This window comes from Balaenoptera physalus, assembly GCF_965194825.1.
Source record: "Balaenoptera physalus genome assembly, chromosome: 16".
NCBI classification, from domain to species: Eukaryota; Metazoa; Chordata; class Mammalia; order Artiodactyla; family Balaenopteridae; genus Balaenoptera; species Balaenoptera physalus.
Window position 1 is genome coordinate 28,667,177 of NC_138898.1, and position 20,286 is coordinate 28,687,462.

Below are 20,286 nucleotides of genomic sequence, written 5' to 3' on the forward strand. Positions count from 1 at the left end.
CTCTGATTGCTTGCAAGATTTTTTTCTTTATTTTTAGTCTTCAATAGTAACTGGAATCATTATTTTTCTATTATTATCATTATTATGATTTGGTTTATCCTCTTTGGGTTTCACCAGAAAGCTGGAGCTTGTAGCTTTATTTACTCTGCTCTGTTTTGCTGCCTTCTCCCCACAATTGCACCTGCATCTGGAGCCAAATGGTGGGAGGACAGAGAGAGACAAAAGAAAATAAATAAATAAAAATAAAAATAAAAACAAAAAACCAGCAGAGGCTCACACTCTCTTAGGACCACAGATACTTGATTGGAGAAGTTTTTCCTCCCTCAGAGTTTTAGGGGTCTGTGGGTCCCTGATGTCACAGCCACCACTGCAGGATTCCCTGGGAGCTGGGGCATGAGATAATGGAGAAAAGATTAAAAAATAAAAGAAAAATTATTTCCCCCTCTCACCCTGAGCATTAGAGGTCTCCTTTCCTAACCCTAAAGTCAGAACTAGGGAGATTCATGGGCACTCTCTCTGTGTTGATTCCCCAAGTCCAGGTTTTGGGCTGCCTTCAGACCAGGCTGGGGGATACCAGAGGATGAAAAACTGGTAAATTCACTAGTCAGTGGTATGTCAGATTCTACCCTTCTTCCCCAATTTCCTGCTAGTATTTTCGGAGTCCTCAAGTAGCTGCTACATACATTTTGTTCAGGTTTATTGCGGCATTCAGTGGGAGGAATGTGCTTACCCAGAATTGGAACCAAAATTGCTTTTGAAACTAAACAAATTTAAGTATTTCCCAATGTGTGCAAAACAAAAACTACTAATTTCTTTCGAATAATTTGTTTTATGCTTAAAATCCTCACTTGTTACAATTTATGTTGTAATTAAACATTGGTTCTCTTCTTCTCAATCACATGCTTTATGTTGCTGAGGAGAGATTCTTTACTAGCTAACACCATCCCAGATGGGAGTAATGTGGGTAGAGGGCCTCTCTCTTTTTGTGGGGTAAAGTTCCTTGTGGATATTTCTAGGAAATGTATTCTTCTAAGTACCAAGGGAAAAAACCTGAGGAGAAACAAAAAATATTTTTAAAATAAGGATCTCAGAAATTATCTCCTGATAAACAAACAACAATTACATGGCTTCCTTTGGTTTTGCTTTAAGTGTAAATAAGTCACTTATATAATTTAGGTGGGCCTTAGGGCAGATAAAACATTTCATCAATTAACTTACTAATTTAGCATTAGTTTTTGTTTGTTTGTTTGTTTTTAGACAGAAGGCCTTATTTCACATGGCTTTTTCAACTACAATTTCCTATTTCTGCCACGATTGCTGTCATGTTTTTCCACAAAGCATAATATAATGATGGCCATCTGATAGGAGAATTCAGTTTAATTGAATGAGGGAAAAATATTACCAATGCAAAAAAAACTTATAGGCATTTGTTGCAAAATTATATGTATTGTTATAGAGTGATGGATTTACCACAAATCAGAGCTACAAAAAAGATTTAACTTTGAAAAGTAACAGTTAATTTAAAATAATTATTTTTTTCATGTACATCGTAAATATTAACTATTTCTCACCAGGCCAGTATTGCAGAGTCATGATATGAAGTCGGTGAAGTCACTTTACAAATACTTCTCTTGGAAAATACAGTTTAGGGTGGAGGGTACCAAGTACAGCCTTGCCAAAAGTAGACAGAGACTTTAGGACTTAAAAGTCTTAAGAGACTAGGATAGCATCTGGCCTTGTGTTCTTATAGAAGACTAGGGCCTGGCACAGTGCATGCTTGCTCTCTCATTCACTTAGTCAATATTTATTGAGCACCTGATATGTGTTAGGCACCATTGTAAGCACTGGGGATATGGCAGGAGACAAAACAAAGTCCCTTCCTTCATGGAGTGTACATTCTAGTGGGGGTAATAATGAAAGACTACAAATAGTAAAAATACAATCTGGTGGTGAAATACAGCAAAACTAGGGCAGAGGAAGTGAGGGAGGAGGGAATCACTATTTTATTTTGGGTGGTCAAGGAAGGCCTCCCTGGGACAGTGACATTTGAGCAGAGATCTGGAAGAAGTGACAGATGGTTTGAGCAGAGGAATGACAGATCAGATAGTTAGGTCTGGTTCAGAAGGAGGGAGCCCCTTCCCATTGAGCCCCACTTCCCACACATGGAGCAGAAAAGAAACCAGGTCCAGAGAGTGAGTTAACTTATCTGAAGTTGCAGGGCTAGAAGTGGAAACGCTAGGCAGAGAGTCCAGTTTTCTTCACTTTTCCCACTTGTTTTTCCTCTTCTTCCCCTGTGATAGTGGGTGGAAGACAGACACAGAGGGGAAAGGTGTATAATAAACACTTACTTTAGGTTGTGAGTGCATATCTTTCCATCTTTCCAATGATTCACCATCTTAATACCTCAAGGAAAAACATTTTTGTTTTCACATATTTAAGATTCTTGCTATCATTTTTCTAAGTAGTGTGAGCGCTGTTTGCATTAAATACTCAGAGGTACTTGATTTGAGGAGTGAAAAATGTTCTCAGAGGAATTCGGATCAAATTACTATTTAAGCCAAGCGTGTGACAGGGAGTAAGACTGCTATCATCATCCGATGTTACAGATGAGAAAGCTGAGGCCCACAGAGGTGAAGGGGCTTGCCCAGGGTCACACGACCTGTCAGTGGGCCAACGTGCTCTCCGCCAGGCCCCGCCGCCCAGCTCTAAGTGCAGGCCGGTGTGGAGGTGGGAGAGGCCCCTACTCCATGCGTGCTGGCGTCTCCTCCCGCGCCCTCTGGAGCAAGACACTAACTATCTCTTTAAGAAGGAAAGTGAAGCGGGCCGCTTACGCAGCTGCCGGCAAGCCGCCGACTGGCTGGTCCCCTCCATCCACCTCACCCTCCCTTCCCCTCCCTCCCTCCCTCCCGGCAGCCCCAGCCCCGGCGAGCACCCAGCTAGCCGCCTCCAGCAGGGGCTCCGGAGAGCAGTTCGGCGGCCTGGGCAGGGCAGCCGAAGCCATGGAAGCCTCCGCAGGTGATGACAGGAACCTCCCGGCCCACCGCCCAGCAGTGCCGCCGCAGCCCGGAATGCCAAGTGCGGGGTGGGGGGAGGGGAGGCGCGGGCCCCGCAGGGGAGCGGCCGGAGCGCCAGGCGGACAGCCAGCCCTCCAGGCTTTCCGGCCGCGGCGGCCCAGCTGTCAGCGGCCGGGGACTCGGCGGCCCGCTGTCCCCGCCCGCGCTCACCCGCCCCTGTCTGTCTGTTTTCCCCACCGCCGCAGGTTGCTGATCTGGGCCAGGCAGCTGCAGCAGCGACTGCAGAGGCGCTGCGCCAAGCCGGGCGGAGTGGTGAGAGCCGGCGGGGCTGCGGAGGGCGAGTGGACTCAGGTGAGGAGGCCTCAGCGGAGCAGGGATGGGGGCCTGTGCTGCACCGCGGCGGGCGGCGGCCGGCGGGCGGGGGCTGCTCTCTGCGGTAGAATCCCTCAGAGGGCACCAGCCGAGGAAGGGTTAACTGTGACTCATTCTTACCATCCCTTCATTCCCCTACATCCTTCGAAGCGCCCCACCACCACCACACCTAGAAATTCACTAATTAGAGGATGCTGGTGGCAGCAGAGAAGATGCCCAAAGTGGGCTATTTGGAGGATTTTAGGGATCACCCCATTCCTATTTGTTTTCCTCTTACGGCATTTGGCAAACGTTTAAGCCTCTTTCTTTCTTGGAGGAGGAGCAAGAGTACCTGGGGGTGGGGGAAGCATGGAACCCCACACCCAGCCCAAGGTCAAGTGCCAATGACTGCTTCCTTCCCATATTCTCCCCTGAGAAGAACCAGGGCCCTGCAGTAGATCTGGAAAAAAATGTCCATGACCCCTAGAGTAGGAGATCTAAGCCTCAGTCTCCATGGATTCTCCACGGGATGTGATGGTTTCTTCTGCTCCTCAGCAGGGAGCTGGGCTGTTGGGAACACCTACTAGCCTGGGAAGCGCCCATATTCCCTTACTCAGCCCTGCAGATTGAGGAGAGGCCTGGAGACACACTGCCTGTTTCCTCTGCCTTCTCTGCCCATCTGGAGGTGGGATGGGCTGGAGCTGCTTCCCAGAAAAAGGTGATCTCTGCAGGCAGGGTCGGGTAGGGAAAGTGTCAGAGACTGGGGTTCTAGTCCTTTTGCTTGCTCGTAGGCCACAAGTAGCCATCTTAAAATTCTGTAGGCGTGGGTGTCTGTCTGTTAATCTGCTAAATTCAGGAGTTGGATTAGATGGTCTGTACAATTTTAATATGCCATTCAAGCAGCTCTTACATGTCAGGGGGACATCCCTATTAAAGCAACCCAGAATTTAAACTTGGGTCTATGACATAAACTGAGGGGTTTCCTCAGTTGATCTTTTTCAACTCGAGACTTCTCAAGTGAAACATTGACTGTGTGGGCCTCGTGGAACTGGAGGTATCAGACAGTCCTATATTGTCATCTCTGCGCCATCACTGGGATGACCTTTGTCAAGTTACCTCCCTTCCCCAAGCTTCAGTTTCCTCATCTGTAAATCTGGGAAGAAGGGTACGTATCTCAGAGGGTTGATATAAGGATTGAATGAGACATATATGAAAACACTTAAAATAGTGCCTGTGCCTGGCACATAATAGGTTCTCGGGGACACAGGAGTTGGGAGATAGACTGGAGGAAGAGAGGAGGGGTGGCTGCTCTTAGTCAGGTTCTCTCCCACCTCCCCCAGCCCACCGGTCTCTTTTACATCCCTGCGGATGGTTCCCTGCCAGGGGATAATGAATGCTGGAGTGTGTTGGGCTGCCAGGCTGAGGGGCCTAGGAAGCAATCAGGAGGTACAAACATTTCCACTGCAAGGGCGCTGACATCATTCCAGCAATGATGGTCCCAAGGAGGCGTATATAGCCCAGCACTGGGTTTGGAAAATCTTGGCATCCGAGGGCAGAGTCCCTAAGGGAACAGAAACATCAGAATCTTGTGTGCTGGCAGGGAGGCAGGGACCGTGGCTTTCTGGTTTCACGTGGATCCCACTGCTGCTCCCTTGCCCTCCCAGGAATCTCTCATTAGAATCTCCATGAGACAAGGAGGTCAAGTTTTTGGTGTCTGTATTTTCTATTCTCTATCTTCCCTCCTGCTGTCCTGTTCAGCCTTTCATTCATCTTTTCTTGCTCCAGTTTATTTCAAAGATACATTCTGCCGCTTGACAGCATGATAAAGAAGCCTCCCCATAGGGTGGGGCAGGGCATTTTACTGCTGCACCATTTGGGCCAAAAGGAGCTGTTATGTCCCCACCTGCCCTAAATCCCCATGAGATTGCGAGCTTCTCCTGGCAGAGGCATGGACTTTTTCCTCTCTGTGTCTCCAATCTCGAGCCCATGGCTAGGCATAAAGTGGGTCCTCAGGAAGTGCTGAATCAAATAAGTTGGAGGAAATTATGTCCCTAAGCCAACCAGGTTAGGGAGAAACTGAGAATGTGTTGACAGTGTAGGGAAAAGCATTTTAAAGTATAGGGTACTGTGCCAGTTGTTGATTGTCATTATTTATTGCTCGTACTGTTATTATTGCTATTGCCAGGGGCCAACAGTTGTTTTACCTTCTCCTCAAGTCAGGCTTGAAGGGATTAGATGTGCCTGGGGGGTGTGATTCTGTTGACAAACAGATGGTTCTGGCTGGTGAAAGATAAGCATGAAGGGAAAAGGATGGGAAAAGAGTGATTCCAGCCACTTCCTGTGTTTCGGGGAGGGGGCAGATAAGGAGAATCAAACGGGCCAAAATGGACATGTAGCAAAAAATCAGGAGACCCAGGTCCCAGGTCTTGTTCCACCACCACCTCAATGTGTGACCTTGGGCCAATCACACCTCCACTCAAGACCTCTGGGTCTCCAGCTATAAAACGAGAAGACTGGACCGCATGATCCCTAAGGCCCCTTCTGGTTCTGACATTTTGTCAAGTGGATTTTGTTAAATAAAAATGAGACAACTATTATTACTCTCAGTATCATTTATGGAATAGCAGACCATTACATATTTCAGGTGATCCTCATAACAGATTATACCACTTTGAAAGATGAGGAGACTGAGGCTTAGAGAGAGTGACTTGCCTAAGACTGCACAGCTCGAAGTGGCAGACTTGTTATCTGACACCCGGTCTGTCTGACTTGAAAGGGTGAGCTCTTGCAAAGGTTTCACAGCCTCCCCTTGTCATCACTGTGAATTGTGTGTACACTTGCACACGTGCATACGGCTTTGGAGGAGGGAAAGCTGTGAAGGATTCGTGACAAAAGATCAGGCATTTCCCCAAAGGGATTGTTGCAGGGGACTTGCTGGGTTGAAGAGTATGTAAGTCAGTGCTGGAAAGTCTTCCTTGCACTGTGAGCTCTGCCTTGCTGATGGGTGGTGGGTGCCCCTTTACCAAGGAGAACAGCCAGGAGTGAATGACAATCATGACAGGCACACTTTTTGAGCTCCTCCTATGTCCTGTGCTCTGTTTTACACAGGTTCACGTACTCCTCAGACAATCCTATAATGTAAGCACTACAATTTTACCCATTTTACAAGTGAGGAAGCCAGGGCAGTGAGGCAAAGGATCTCGCCCAGAGTTACCCAGCTAATGTGTGGTAGAACTCGAGACAGTTTGGCTGGAAATGCACTGTCCCGAGAGTTGAAAAGGCTGCTTTTAGTCTGAGCCCTCTCACTGACCGAGTGATTTTGGATTGGCCAGTTTCCTTCTGCATGTCACAAATGGGCTGGATGCATCTCTGGCTCTAAAGGGCCTAAATGCTGCCTTATCCCAGAACAGGAGTGGAGGGGATTCCTTGTCTAGCTAAACATGTATCAGCCTTTGTTTATTATTTATTTATCAGGCCCTAGACCAAGTACACAGGATAAAGGAAGGAGTAAAAGGCGATCCCTAGTTTCAAGACGCTCACGGCTAACAGAGGGAGACAAATATCTAAATGTGTAGGTATGATGAACCATCTAGGAGCTGTGATAATACTGATGTGGGTGTAATGGGACAGGGAGGGGGGATGGCCTTTCCTACTCAGTGGGTCAGGAAGGTGAGGGTGATGCCATTTTCTGTGTTGAATTTGTGTGTAATAATAATAATAAATGTTCTACCCAACTTAGGACATTTCCAAACAGTTCTTGGCTCTTGACCCCAGCAACCCAAAAAGTGGCCACAGAGTCTGAGGGACCATCCAAACTCACTCTGTGGCACAGTTCCAAAGGAACCTTCCATTTGTCTCAGGTGGGCCTGAACCTTCCCTGTCATCAGAGGCCTCTAGAGGCAGGACTCTGAGGCTCCTCTTGGAAAGCCTGTCTAGTGCCTATAACAATCCAATAGGCTTGGGAACTTCTTCCTCATGTCATTCTTTCACCTGTCTGGAGCACCTGACCCCTGGAGAGCTGAAGGCATTTACCCAAGATTACTCAGCAAGGCTGGGATCAGAACTCTGGCCTAGTGGAATTGCATTTCTGAGCCATATGTGGATCTTTCTACATCTGGGTCAACAGGGACCTAAGGGGCTGTTTCTTCATTTGATGGGCAGCTTGCACTGAGTGGGAGGTTTGATGCAGGTGATGTGAAGCTTGAGCTGAAGGCCCTTATAGAGGATGAGGCCTGTGCTCCCAGGCTGCTTTTTACTGCTTAGTGGAGAGATATTTATGAAGTGTTTGTCACATGCTAGCACCTCCGAATTGAGGTGCTGAGCCAACCAAAAGGGAGCATCTGGGAAGCAGCCTGGTGCAGTGGAAAGAGCCAGCACCGAGGGGCTGGGGACTCACCTCAGCTCTGCCAGGACTCCCTGGGTGGCCTGGGACGAGACTCTTTGCTTTTCCACACTGCAAAATGATAGTCAGAGGTGGTGAACTCTAAGGGCTCTTCAAGTGCTGACTGGCTAATAATTCAGTAACTCTTCCCTCTGTTCCAGAACCACTTTAGGGGGTACAAGAGTGGATAGGATACAGATAACTGTAACTTGAGGAAGAATGAGATAAATATAACAAGAGGAATGAGCAAATGCTCTGTGAGTTTGCTGGAGGGAGAGGGCTTGGGAAAAGCTCAGTTCAAAAGCCACCTCTTCAAAGATAGGATGAGACGTAGATAGAGGTGGGGTTTTTTTGAACCAGGAGGAGTAGCAGAAACATGCTGTCATTCTGCAACAAGAAGGCTGTATAGCAGAGCAATGGTCCTCAGACTTAGATTTCAAAGATCAGTACATTTGGGAATGTATCCTAGGTTGGCCAACTTTTTATTCTGCCAGGTAAAGACACATGACACTAGTTCTATTTATTATTACTATCATATAGTCAGAGAAAGAACATTTTAATACCTGTAGCCCCAAAGTAAGAAGGCTATATAAAATCAGAAAAAAGTATTCCTTCAAACTGAATGCATTTTGCTTTATTAAAAACTCACTGCATTGTCCATACTTTTGCTGCAGACCAGTGTCCTTGTGTTTGGCTCTGAAGTCAGGCTGCTTGGGTTCGAATCCTGGCCAAGTTACTTTTTCTCTCAGAGCCTCTGCTTCCTCATTTGTAAAATGGGGACATGATGTTATCTACCTCATAAGGTCATTAGGAGGTCTGCATGCCATGATAAAACATGAAAAGCAAGGGACCTCAAACCCTGTTGTCTATGTTGGGCTCTTTGGGGATGATAGCAAATTAGGGAGTGTTGCTTGAAAGAGGTGGCTGCTAGCCTACTCTCGCCGCTGCTGCCATGCAAGAATGTGGGCCTCATGTTGTCACATCTTCTCATTTGTAAGAAATCTGGATGTTTGTGACACCTCTTGATTTTTTTAATGTGGCCAACTAGGAAACACTTTAAAACGCACCCATTAACGTGTGTCTGTGTCAGGCCACCAGTCTCTGTCCCCTGATGTACAGTGTTAGATGCCAGGTGCGTAGTGCTCATAGTTGTCACCTGAGGATGAGGGCGGAGAAGGGAAACGAGGCTGGAAGTGCAGGCCTGGGCCAGGGATGCCCTGTCTGCAAGGCAAGGGAACATATTACTTTGGCCACTTGTGATCTTCTGCTTCTGGGCCCCCAGCTTCAAAGGCCCAATTAGTGCCCCTTCCCTCCTGGCAACACTGTCAGAATGGAGTCTCTAGAGACTGAGGCCTCCAGGCACCTCTGAGCCCCCTTGAAGCTGTCACTGGTCGGCCTCCCTACCACAGGGTCTCTGGAAGCTTGGTGGGCAGCCTCAGAAGAGCGAACTTGGCTGATGGCGTGTGAAGCCGGCCCAGAAGCCACCCTCGAGCGGGAGGCGGGAGGGGAGGCTCTGGCAGCTCCTCAGCGGGAGAGGTGCTTCCTGTTCTCCGGAAGCCATGCTGGTTCTGCCACCTCTGCCTGGGTTGTGATGAGGTCTGGACAGCAAGTGGTCTCTCTGTAGAGAGCTCTGCCACACAGCCCCCACCGAGGAAAAGCTGGGATCTGAGTGTGGAGGAAGCCTGGAGCCTTCTCAGAGAAGGACCTCAGAGGAGTTCCTAATTAGCAGGAGGAGCCCCGCCGACATGCTTTCAGGACATTCTGGGATTCAGACTAAAGCCACTGAGGACAGTTTACATTTTTGTGGCTCTAGTTAATCAAATATTCATCAAGCACCTACTGTGGTCAGGCTTTATCCGGGCCGCTGTGGGAGAATGCAAAGAAGTATTTCCATCCATTCATTCAGCCAGTGTGTACAGAGTGTCTTCTCTGTAAGCAGGCCCCAAGATGTGGTCTCTCCCCTTAGGGAGCTTTTTAGGCTGATAAATATATATGGATGGTACATGGAGCCTGGCTCATAGGAATATTAATAACAGCTGCTGTTTAATTGTGTGCCTTCTGAGTAAAAGTTACCAGCCATATAGTACCTGCTTTAAAGAGTGGGTACTGGGATTGAATGGAATCCTCATCTGAAGCACTCAGCACTGTGCCCGCCACACACTGGTGCTCAGTAAAAGGGTAGCTGCATTATAGTTAACTTGGAAAATTGGGCAGATCCAGAAGAAAGGCCAAGACACAGATGGGTCAGAGAAAACAGGACGCAAAACAATTCAGGCCCACTTAGCATATGTTATCTTCATTTTATAGATGAAGACACTGAGGCTCAGGGAGAGGAAGTAGTTTGTTCAGAGTTACACAGCTGCTGTGTAGCAGAGCCTACACTTAAATGCTGGTCAGTTTGGCATCGAAGCTATGTTCCTTCTTCTAAGCCATATTGCCTCTAAAGAAGTGGGTAATGAACAAAGCAATAAAACTACCACATTCGACAGGTGAGGCAGTGCCACCTGGTGAGGTTAGGAGTTTTTATAATTGAGGAAGCTGGGACTAGTGGAAAGAAGGAACTGGCCAGAGTTATATAACCAGGAAGTGGTAGGGTTGGGACCCCAATCTAGGCATACTGGACATGTCTTCCCACACTGCTGGGGCAGAATAGTAGCCGTTGAGGGTAAAGATAGTTGTCTCCAGATACTCAAAGTTCAGTCACAGGAAAGAGCCCAGGCTTCCATATGCCCTGAGGGACAGAGCCCAGACCAGCACTTAAAAGTGCCAGCCAGGGAGGAAAATTTTGGCTCAGTTCTAGGAAGAACATTCTAAATTGAAAAACCATCTAACAATGAAACAATATGTTTTGAGAGCGAGCTCCTCATCTCGGGGCAGCTCACATAGGTCTGGATGTTCTAGAAGGAATTCTTGCAATGTAATGGGGTTTGGAATGGCTGTGCTTGACAGTCTTACAGTCTAGAGGATCTGGAATTCTAGTATAGGACTGGTCACAGGTGATGCAAGTGGTGGGTACCACTGGCAACCCCAAAAGAAAGGGTAACTGTAGGCTGGAGCTGTCTGAGAAAGCTTCCTGAGGGATGAACTAGAGCAGGATCTAAAGGGCTGCGAAAAGGGAGAGGAGTAGAACTGGGTAAGGTGAGCAAGTGCTAGGGCGGTGAGCCCGCCAGTCTAGCTGGGCTGTAGGGTTAGTGCTTCTCAGCAAAGGGCATTCCCCTGTTCTCTGGGGCTTTTTAAATGGTGGAAATGGCACAGTGAGTCCTGGATCTTTCCTCATTAGGAGGCTGGTTTGGCACCACACCCCCCTCTTACCTCCCAGCCATCCCTCCCTCCTCTCTTCATTGTACCACTCACCTCCTCCCACTCTCCCTTTCCGAGGTGGCAGACTTTGGACATTGAGCTCCCTGGGAGAAAGGTGTGCCAAACGTGGCCTCTGCAGTGAGGCGAAGCCCGCAGCGTCTGACAAAGGCCACCTTCCTCGCATTTGGGGCACAGAGCTGAAGCCGACCTGGGCCTCCTAGCGGCTGCTTGCTGCTCAGGGTGAGCACTGGCTTCAGAGTCAGGACTGGCTCATCTCCAGTTCTGCTACTTGTTAGCCTGGGACCTCAGACAAATTGTGTTACCCCCGGACCATGTTCTCATCTACCAAAGAGGGATCGATCATTCCTGCCTGAAAGGAGAGCGATGATCTGCTGAAAGGGCCTGGCATACAGCAGATGTCCCCACAAATGCCCCTCTTCTGCACGGCCTCAGTCGCTTCTCTGCCCACTGGGTCCCAGCCCTTGTCCAGGTGAATGATAAGAGGGGCACCACCTACCAGGTCCAGGGATGTGTGACTTAGCGCATCCTCCTACCACTCTGGGAGGAAGGTATTATTATAGAAGAGGAAATTGAGTCACAGAGAATTTAAGCAACTTGTCTGTTATATGCGGCCTAGCTACCAAATATCTGATTCCAGAGCCCACCTTCTCTCCACCCCTTTTTCTCCCTTTGCTTTTTCATCCTCTTTCTCTCTCTATTTCTGTTCTCTTAGGCCTGTGAGTATCCATTTGTCCCTCCTCAGCCCTTAGCTGGGCTCTTACAAGCAAGATTACCAGCCCTGGGCCTGATTGGAGTGAGCCGGCCTAAGAGCTAGAGAAAGGCATTTTGTTACTTCAGAAATGTCCCTAAGGGACCCTTGGTCACATTCTATCCCAGGTCAGCAGTATTCCCTCCATGGGCCTTTCCTTTCTACCTAAATTACTTTTACTCACCCCAGTTTCCTCTGCCTGAAATTTTCTTCCCACCACTACTGCTATCTCCCCATGTTCCCATTTGTCTCAAGGCCCAGCTCACATGCCATCTTTCAGGGGTCCCTCTTCATCAGCTCCTTCCCAGAGCCCAGGCTCCTAGTCACCAGACCAAGGTCTGTTCTCTCAGAGGACGGAGAGCACCTGACCCTGCATGCCCTCCCATTCCCTGCCCTGCAGAGAGCAGCCCATGCTGGGCAGTACCCAGGGCCCAGCCTGGAGCTGTAGGACACCTTGAGCCAACTCTCTGTTTTGTGGCTTCCTTCTGGAAAGAAGGGGGGTGGGGTCCATGCCTGGGAGAGGATGGGCTTCAGAGTTTGTTAGGACTGGCAGGAGATCGCCATTGTAAGGAATCCCAGAGGTTAGCCTTCAGATGAAGGAGACCAGGATCCAAGCCTAGACAGCGTCAGACCCCTTGCCCTGCTCTCTGAGTGGTCGAGAGCAGAGAGCATGGACTTTGCAGTTGGACATGCTTGGACTGCCATTTTGGTCTCGACCATGGACTTACTTTGTGACCATGGGCAAGTCATTTGATTTCTCTGACCTTTTGTTTCCTCAGTAGTAAAAATGGGCATCATAATCATAATCCCAGCCTCATAGGAGCAAAGCTGGGTAGAGAATTAAACTAGATTAGAAATCCCATATGTGTAAAGCCCCCAGCACAGGGTTTAGCACACAGTAGGTGCTTAATAAATGCCAGTACCCTTCCATCCACAGTTAGAAGGAAAGAACTTTATAACTTCTCTAGTTCTCCAAAGATCCGATACATCTTCAGTTGGTAGTGAGCTCCCCTCTCACTGGAGGTATTCAAACTGGGTCTGGGTGACTGCAGAACAGGAATGTTATTCAGAGAAGTGTAGCTTCAATCAGATGGATATTGGGCTTTGAAACCTTCAGATTCTTTCCTGCCCTGAATTTCTGCAATTCTGTGAAGACTTTGACTCAGATCTCATTAGTCAGTTATTAGAAATCAGTTGGGGTTCAGCTTGGATGTCTGCTTAGCACAGATACAAGACAGAACCCTGATGGAGTTATGAGCTTTCTCCCAAGAGATGGCAAGGCTAGAAACAAAATCGGGTCCAAGAAGAAGAGTTCTCATAGATCCTGTGACGGGAACCTGGCTGGTATATTTGGGGCATGAAGCTAAATGTTTAGGCTGAATTTTGGGAAGGCTACGCCATGGCCAATAGCATGAACTGCCCAGGGCAAGGCCTGTGTTTGATTTATCTCTGAATCCCCAGTGCCCAGCGCAAGCCAGGCACACAGGAAGTACTCTGGACGAATAATGAGCAAATGGCAAGTAGCCTTGGTGTTTCTCACAGATGGAATCCTGAGTTGAGAGACTCTTAGGACTCCCCTGGAGGCCAAGTGGCAGTTTCATACTCAGTGCATGTACATCTGTGTGTCTGTGTCCAGGTCCGTGCGTGTGCCAGGCTTCCCAGAAAGACTCCTCCTGCTTGCTGCTGCCCTGCCTTCTTCTCTTTCCCCTGCCCCTTCCCCTCCTTCCAGCTTTATTGACGTATAGACAACATACATCAAGCTGCACATACTTAAAGTGTACAGTTTGGTAAGTTTTGACATAGTATGTAACCCATGAAACCATCACCACAATTAAGATAATGAACACATCCATCAACCCCCAAAGTTTCCTCTTGCACCTTTGTAATTCCTTTCTCTCATGCCTCCCTCTCCCCTCCCTTGTCCAGGCAACCACTGATCTGCTTTCTGTCACTATCAATTACTTTGCATTTTCTAGAATTTGGTATAAATAGAATCATACAGAATATACTTTTTGGAAGGTGGTGGGGGTCTGGCTTCTTTCACCCGGCATGATTATTTAGAGATTCAAGTTGTTGTGTACATCAGTAGTTTTTTCCTTTTTATTTCTGAGTACACATAGTACACCATTGTATGTAAGGGTAAACCATGATTTGTTTTGCCCTTCATCTGTTGATGGACATTTGGTTTTTTTCTAGTTTTTTGTTATTACAAATAAAGCTGCTGTGAACAATTGTGTATAAGTCTTTGTATGGATATACCTTCCTGTTCTCTAGGGTAAATACCTAGGAGTTAAGTGGAGTGGCTAGATCATTTGGTAAATGTATTTTTAACTTTTTAAAAAATTGCCCAAGTGTTTCCAGAGCGGTTGTACCATTTTACATTCCCAGCAGCAGCGTATGAGAGTTCTGGTATCTCCACATCCTCAACAGCACTTAGTATGATCAGTCTATTTAATTTTAATCATTCCAATAGGTGTATAGTGGTATCTCCTTATGGCTTTAATTTGCATTTACCTAATGACTAACGATGTAGAGCATCTTTTTGTGTGCTTATTTGCCATCCATATATCTTTGGTGAATTATTTGTTCAAGTATTTTGCCAACTTTTAAATATTTAACTATTTGGCTGTTGATCTTAATATTATTGAGTTGTAAGAGTTATTTATACATACTCGATACAATTTCCTTGTCAAATATATATTTTGCAGCTATTTTCTCCCAATCTGTGTCTTGCCCCAGAGAGCCCTGTGGGAGTTTCAGACTCAGTGTGCATGTGTACATGTGTGTGTGTGTGTGTGTGTGTGAGAGAGAGAGACTCAGAAAGAGACTGGCTTCCTGAGACATTGCAGCCTCTGAATTCAGTCCTTCTCTACTATCATGTAGAATCACAGGACAGCACCTAGAGGTACTTAAAATTCGCACATCTCCACAGCTTTCTTTTGCAGACAGGGGGCCTGAGTCCCTGAGACCATGGGGTGTAGCGTCAGAGCCCACACAGACCTCTGATCTCTAGAGGAAGAGGGCCCATGCTGGGTGCTTTGATGCCTTTGATTCCGGTGACACTTGGTGAGTCAGGTCACCTTTCTCCCTCACCTTGTCTGTACAATAGGCACGGCACTGCCTTTCTGTGGGTGAGAGGCAGGTGCAGAGCTCTGTAGCTGATCATCTCAACTCCAAGGACAAGGAGCGTGTCAGCACCGTCTATTGTCACAAAAGGCACTTGGGAGACAGAGGAGGAGGAGCCATATGTTCATTAAGGAATGTTTGTTGAGCTCCACTCTGGGCCAGGCTCGAGATGCACTGTGTGGAACAGTGCAGGGCAACCTTCTCTGCTCTGCTCTGGGTGTGTGGAGCCTGGCTGAGGGCATCATTACCTCTTCTGCCAGTGCCCTCTCACAGCTCGCCAGCAGGGCACATCGCTGCTTAAGCCAAACGCCTCTGTGTCTATGTGTCTGTGTGTATGTGTATGTAGACTTAGAAACCCTCAAAAAATGGAAGATAGTGATCCACAGCGGGTGTGTGTAAACAGCCTGTGTCCTCCTGGTATAACAAAAGAGCACGTGCAATGGGGCCACCATGGCGAGAGCTGTGAACTCTGTCTCCTGTGGAGCCACACGTGGGCATCCATGTTTGAATTGAGCTTGGAAGATAAGCAGGTAGAAGAAGCTTGGAAGGGCTTTCTAGGCAGAGGGCACTGCATAGGCGAAAGCATGGTGAATCCATGAGGTGAATCAGTGAGGATATTTGGGAAGATGTGATGGCAGAGGCCAGGTGGTCACACAGCTCCATGAGGTGGGGGCATTATCTCCATTTATAGATGGGGACACTGAGGTACCAACTCAAAAGAAGGGTGCCCTCAGGCCTGTGAGTCAGTGGCAGAGCTGAGCGTACGGGCTCCCAGTTCTGTGCTCTCTCTCCTGTGCTGGGCTGTGTCCCAGGGGAGATGGACAGTGGCCTCGAGGCCATTCTCCTGGTACTAGGTTGACTGTGCATGGAGTTCTCAGGTCCCAGATCACCTGGTTGGCTGCCTGACTTCCTTCAGCTCGTGTTTGCTAGCCCTTGACTCTGAACCTGGCCCTGCTCCTGGCGCGTGGGAGACTGAGCCACTGAAGGCGTGATGCCCACTTCTCTTTTGGCCCTCGCAGGCTAAATGACAGCTAGCCGGACTCTCAAGCCCGGGTGCTGCTGTCACAGTGCACAGGCCAGAACTGCCACCGCCACTCTGGATACTTGTATGTTTTAAGCTGGGTATATTGCCAACCCTGAACAAAAATAGGGTTCTGTTATTAAGGGAGAAGGGGCGATGAACACGGAGTGGGCTTCACCCCCACGTGCCCAGAGGCCTGGGCATCATCACGGTTCTTCCCTCTCCCTGGTTTCCCACGGCCCATCTCTTTCGGTCCCTGTCTACTCCCTAAATTTCTCTCGAAGCCATCTTTACTTCTCTCACTTCCTTTCCTCTTCTCCCGCCTTGGCTTTCCTGGTGCCCCTCCTCATCTCTTCCATCCCATTCCCAGCAGAGCTGGTACAGGGTTATCTTCTATAGTCTAAACTTGACCTCGTCCTTCCTCTGCTCAGAACTTTTCCTGTAGGCTCAAAAGGTGCTCCCCCAGTGCCTGGTCTCCCCTCTGCTCCCCCTTTGTCCCTACGCTGTCTGGTCTCGTGTACCCAGCCCCTTGTATCTCCCCTTCTCCTGCATGTTTCTGTAATGTTGACCCCCACTCCCTGCACTGAATCTGGAATGCTCCTCCGCAGACAGCTGTGCATCCATCCGCAGAAGCCTGCTCCTGAGTTCTGCAGAGAAACTCCCTCCGTCCTCTGCCCAGCCCCTCCCTGACACACGCTTTGATTACGACTGGGGAGAACCCAGCGCACATAGACACTTGGTAAACATTGACTGAAATGTCCCTGCCACAGCTGCCACACAGATAAGAAGTACTCTGATTAGGAGAGAGGAGGAACTTGAGGGGACCTGCTTCCAATCTTGGAGCTAGGCCACTTTTGAGCTACGTCTCTCCAGGAGGCTTCAGTTTCCCTCTTTGCCATGTGAGGTGAAGACACTTGTCACAAGGCCACAGAGACACAGAAAGACCATCTTTGGTAATTCCTGTTTTGAGCTTGAACTCCTTGCCTTTCAGGAGGCAAGGCTAAGTGCCTGTGGTTTTGTCAAGGGGAAACACAGCTGCTGTGCATATGTTGTGGGGGGAGAATCAGCTAGCAACTCAGCCCTTTAGAAAAGCAGTTTGGCAGCATATTCATACTTTTTGACCCTATAAGTCTACTACTGGGGATCCTTCCTAAGGAAATAATTCTAAATACAGAAAAATAATTATGCATGAAGATGTCTGTTGTAGCATTCTTTTTGATAGTAAGAATGTCTATATGTTCAACAGAGGGGGATGTTAAGGTAACAGTGATGGACCCATGAAATGGACTATTATACAGCCCATAAAATACTTTTTATAAAGAATATGCCATATCGTGGGCAATTCATAAACCATGTTAAATTTTTTTAAAAGATATAAAGGTGCCTCTCTACCATGTTTATAACTATGTAAAAATAACAAAACCCGCCTCCAAAATAGTTTTTCTTCTATGCTTAGAAAAAAACTAGGAGGAGCAGCAGTCAAATTAATCAGTGGTTTATCTCTGAGTAGCAAAAATGGAGGCTTTTTTTAAAAAAAATGTGTGCTACTTTTATAGCTATAATAACAACATTCATAAATAGAACTATATTTAACATTTAAAAATTACCCAGTTGGAGCTAATTCCGTGACCTTCTTGGGGTGAATTATTCACTTGTCTCTGGGCCTTGGTTTATAAAATAAGGGAAAGAAATTACTGCTCATTGGGCAGTGTGTGCCAGGGCTCTTCACAAGCATTATCTGATTAAATCTTCGCAGTTGAAACCCTATGTTGCAGATGAGGAAGCTAAAGCCCATGGTCAGTCCTCTGCTGAGACCTAGGTTTTCCAGCTGGATTCTGCTCTAGGAAAAGCCCCTGCTCTGCACACCTTCCCCGGGGGCCCCTGCGATTATGAAGATCTGTGCCTGTTCAGGGGAAAAGGCAGGGCAGAGGGACACCTGAGAGCCCTGTGTCAACAGAGCCGGGGAGGAGTTTATCTTACAGGGTGGGGGAGGCCGGTGTTTGCCCGCAGGTGGGAAGGAGAGCTTTTTGCTGACTGCAGCCAGAGCGGCTGGTTTCTGCTTTACCTTTTGGCACCAGCAGCCTTTTCCTGAACAGGATTTGCCCCTCAGACCAAGTCCCCCGTTCTGTGTTCCCAGCCTCCCTGTGTGTCCAGCACCCTGGGTTCAGAGCTGCAAGGGTTCAAATCTCAGCTCCACCAGTTTACCTGGGGCCTTGGGCAAGTGCCACCCCTTCCCCCCACGCCCCCCCCCCCCAACCCCGACCTCAGATCCTCTATTTATAAAATGGGATTGGACTAGACTGGAGATTCCAAACTCCAATGCCAGGCAGCTAACAAACGAAACAGCCCAGGTAAAGAGCACAAGTGCAGGTAAGAACTGGCAAAAAGGGGCCACTCCTCAGCCTCAGCCCATCACTGCCATGCAGGAATGCAGGCACAGAGCTGCAGGATCTTTGGGCTTAAGACAAGCTAAAAATCTGGGTTTCTTTAAGTATGAAATCTCTCAAGTTATAAATGTTGACTGAAATTAAAATACACATACATGCAGGCCAAAGGAGAGTGGTCTTTAGGCACGATACAGCCTATGGGCTGCCAGTTTGGGACCCCTGGAGTTGCCTGTCTCTGACCACCTTCTGGCTTTGACCTTCTGGTCCCTGGCCTCCTGGCCTCTAGGTGCTCCTCGAGGCAGCGCTGGGCAGAGTGAGGCCCAGGCCTGCGAGAGCAGGGAGGCCAGTCTGCTAAGGAGGGGGAGGCCCTCAGTTTGGCTCTCCTGGGCCCCATACATGCCCTGTACAGATACAAGGGCTTAAAAGGCTCTGTCCTGCTGCCTGCCCCAAGCCCTGTCCCTATCCCTATCACTGCTCTTGACCTGCACAGCCCCACTTTACCATCGTGACAATGATTAACCTCACGTACACATAAGGAAACTGGCCCTGATTATGACAGGCCTGCAGGCACACAGCTCCCCGCTGAGCTGGGGTTTGAATCCAGGAGTGTTTGGCTCTACCCCCTGAGCGCCTGCATTTAGTCCTCACGGCCCCCGGAGGGCTCGGCTGGTGCTGGTGCGGATGGCAGTGTTGAGTACACGGAGCTGAGCACACAGCCGAGTGTGGTTGTATGTGTACTTGTGCATGAATGCAACCGGACCTGTTGTGTGCAAATCTGGGTGCTGGGCACCTGTGCTTAATACAGTCAGTTCTTGTTATTTGCAGTAGTGATGTTCTATAAACCAGTCGTGAACCCTGAATTAGTACAAAACCATTGCTTCTGAGGGAAAATACAGAATTAGGTTCCTGGGAGCCTCTGGTCACAACATTTTCATCAACTGATCAGTACATAACCTTGTTTTATTTATTTGTGTTTCTGTTTAAAGACACCTTTAATACACATTGTTGATACATTCACCTTGAATTCGTGCCAACAACACTATAACTCACACCTGGACGAACCTTATCTGACGCTTATTTTCTCCGTAAGGCACGTCACAGCCTTCCTGAGCCTAGGAACACTGGACAGCGCTTCAGCACTATGCTTGCGGGCCATTTTAAATAGCAAAATTACCGCCCCCCTGCACACCAGCAAAGCACAAAATATGTTAAAAATATAGCTCTAAATGGACCACAAAAAGGACACTTGTTTATAGTATAAGAAATGAACCAAGCTAAGTGAAGTGTGTGCATTTTTGATAACTGTGTACTTCTGGAAACTGTACAGTTTAAAATACTATTTTTTAAACTCAATTTTATTTTTAAAAAAAAGAAAGAAGAAAAGAAATGAAACGAGAGGTTGCCTTGTTCCACTCAACTGGGAACATGGGCATCAGGCAACTGAAATTTTTCACCACTCTGTGCATTCCACCCATGACTGTGAAGGAACTGGGTATTGATTTGGGGCTTATGAATAAATGTTAGCAAGTAGATGATTCACAACTACAGAATCTGCAAACCATGAGGATCCACTGTAATGTTGTATCTTTCACTTTTCTCTGAGGGCTGCTGTCAGGATTTGGGGTTGTTGACGCAACGAATTGGATTTTCTGAGTGCGGAGATGTAATTTAGAGGGGCAGCTGGAATCGTTTGAGTTCCACTCTCAGTATTACCACCTACTTTCCACGTGCCCTCATGCAAGTTCGCTGGTCTCTGGAGCCTGAGCTTCCTTGGTGGTAAAATGGAGAGCACATCCCCTAACATGAGGGTGAATTGAGAGGACAAATGTGGAACACCCAGGACAGTGCCTGGCAAGAGGCTGATTAAATGACAGCTTTCAAACTGTGCTTTCATGCTTTCCCTTAAGATGCAGTTTTTAAGAGTTTTGTACTCAAGA

At 47.9% G+C, this 20,286-nt stretch overlaps 1 protein-coding gene and 1 long non-coding RNA gene across 11 annotated transcripts in view; one reads left to right on the forward strand and one right to left on the reverse strand.

The window, feature by feature from the left end:
• Nucleotides 1-221: 221 nt before the first annotated feature.
• On the reverse strand, nucleotides 222-2,839 carry LOC309644937. The gene is made up of 2 exons (XR_014254667.1): nucleotides 849-2,839; nucleotides 222-386 (listed from the first exon to the last, which is right to left on the reverse strand). It is a non-coding gene; the product is annotated as an uncharacterized lncRNA (long non-coding RNA).
• A 36-nt stretch (nucleotides 2,840-2,875) lies between these two features.
• Nucleotides 2,876-20,286, forward strand: part of SNPH (syntaphilin) — a 41,648-nt gene continuing 24,237 nt past the window's right edge. For 5 of the 10 annotated variants that reach the window (XM_082429241.1, XM_082429242.1, XM_082429244.1 and 2 more), the window contains exons 1-2: nucleotides 2,877-3,015; nucleotides 3,260-3,365. The gene's annotated coding sequence lies outside the window, so the exon portion shown is untranslated. Of the gene's footprint in view, nucleotides 3,016-3,259; nucleotides 3,366-6,839; nucleotides 6,941-20,286 lie in introns of all 10 variants that reach the window. The other 5 variants (XM_082429245.1, XM_082429238.1, XM_082429243.1 and 2 more) reach the window with 4 other exon arrangements.